Here is a 1,671-nt window from a genome sequence, read left to right as displayed (position 1 = left end):
ATGATTATTGCATCTGCTAAATACTATAAAACACTGTTATTAGAAATCAACACAGTTTTTCATTTCACTGGTATTGACACTAATACCCATATTTTTTATATTCATATTATCTTACTAATTCCATTAGTCCTTCTATGCATAGCAATAGTAAGCTTGGCATTGTCCCATTTGCATTTTTAATTTCTTTCATAAATTTCAATTGCTTATAATTACAACTATGACAGCTTATAAAACTCAAGTCAACCATGTGCTTCTCAGTCAGTAGGACTCCGTTCTTTTAATTAGCATTTATAATAAAGAATCTCACTGGCCTCCGGGTGCTTACACAGGCTGTGTTCTTACACTGACTGTCTAGAAAGAAGAGGCAGAGTAAACCTACCCCATATACACCTCAGCCCAGGCCTGTGCCTAAATAAAGAATCTCACTCTATCTTTAGATTTCTTGAGGGAAACTTCAATGAGCTCCTAGAAAGCCCAGTTGTGTGAATGGCAAAGTTTCTCTCATCTACAGGTCTGTATGTGGTCTCAGCAGTCGCATCTGAAGCAAATGGTAGCATGGGATCCATAATATATGGGGTGGCTACTTCAGCCGTTTGCTATCTGTCCTGTTCACGAGTAATTCAGGGATACAGATTGGGTAACATTTATATACAGAATACTACCTGTCTTGGTTTCATTTCCTGTGCCTGTCTTTCAGAGATTACTTTCACACTTTAGGACAGATATGTTTATCATGCCACTTGCTTTCCAATTGTGTACAAAATAAATGCAGTGTTTTCTCTTAGAGCCTCAGTCATTTGCAATGGCCTAGAGCCTGCCTCAGGCTAAAGCTGAATTCACCCTCTATCTCTTCTTCTAAGTAGTATCATCTCACCTCCAAAGTCCACATTTGATAGTGGCTTCCAATATTTTTTTCAGAGGTTATGACTATTAGCTGTAGGTGGACTGAGCTACTACCAAGAAATTATTCTCTCTTAAAACAGAAGCAAAAAAAACTCTACTGTTAAGTTTTATACTTTACGATTTCTTTCACCTAGAATTTTCATTTGGATGTTTAAATATTTTTTCTGGTCACTTATACTTTTTAAAGCTCTATACACCAGATGTCCCTCAAGAGATGAATCGATCAATTTGCAAAGAAATGAATGGACCTGAAAAAAAATCTGTTAAGTAAGTCAGACACAGAAAGAAAAATTACACATGTTTTCTCTCAGAAATGGAAACTAGAATGAATGTAGCAATGTACAAGTAAACACATATGGGGTCGCATACAAATGTAGGCAAATGTATTATCTGAAGTTTTATATTTGCGGAGGTTGAATATAAACAACATAAGTCAGTCCAATAACAGAAAACGGGTACATAAAAGGTGCATGTGAGGGGGTAGACAAATGAAGATGGGGAGAAGACAGTCATATGTTTCAATGCATATCTTTTAAAAATAAAAAATAGAAATAAAAAACAAAACACCTGTGCTGGGCACTAGTAGCTCACGCCTGTTTTCATAGCTACTCGGGATTCTGAAATCTGAGGATCAGGGTTGAAAAAGCCAGCAGGGGTAGGAAAGTACATACAACTCTAATCTCCAATTAACCTCTAGGAAAGGGGAAGTGGCACTGTGGCTCAAAGTGGTACAATGCTAGCCTTGAGCAAAAGAGCTAAGGGACAGTG

At 37.2% G+C, this 1,671-nt stretch overlaps 1 pseudogene; it reads left to right on the top strand.

Annotated features, from left to right (window-relative positions):
* Window positions 1-308: 308 nt before the first annotated feature.
* Window positions 309-456, top strand: LOC138806391 (small nucleolar RNA SNORA51; annotated as a pseudogene).
* The last annotated feature ends 1,215 nt before the right edge of the window (window positions 457-1,671 follow it).

This window comes from Dipodomys merriami, unplaced genomic scaffold (genome assembly GCF_024711535.1).
Source record: "Dipodomys merriami isolate MVZ:Mamm:240054 unplaced genomic scaffold, mDipMer1.0.p SCAF_4, whole genome shotgun sequence".
Taxonomy (NCBI): domain Eukaryota; kingdom Metazoa; phylum Chordata; class Mammalia; order Rodentia; family Heteromyidae; genus Dipodomys; species Dipodomys merriami.
Note: the sequence above shows the minus strand (reverse complement) of the source record. Positions and strands in the feature narration are given on the sequence as shown.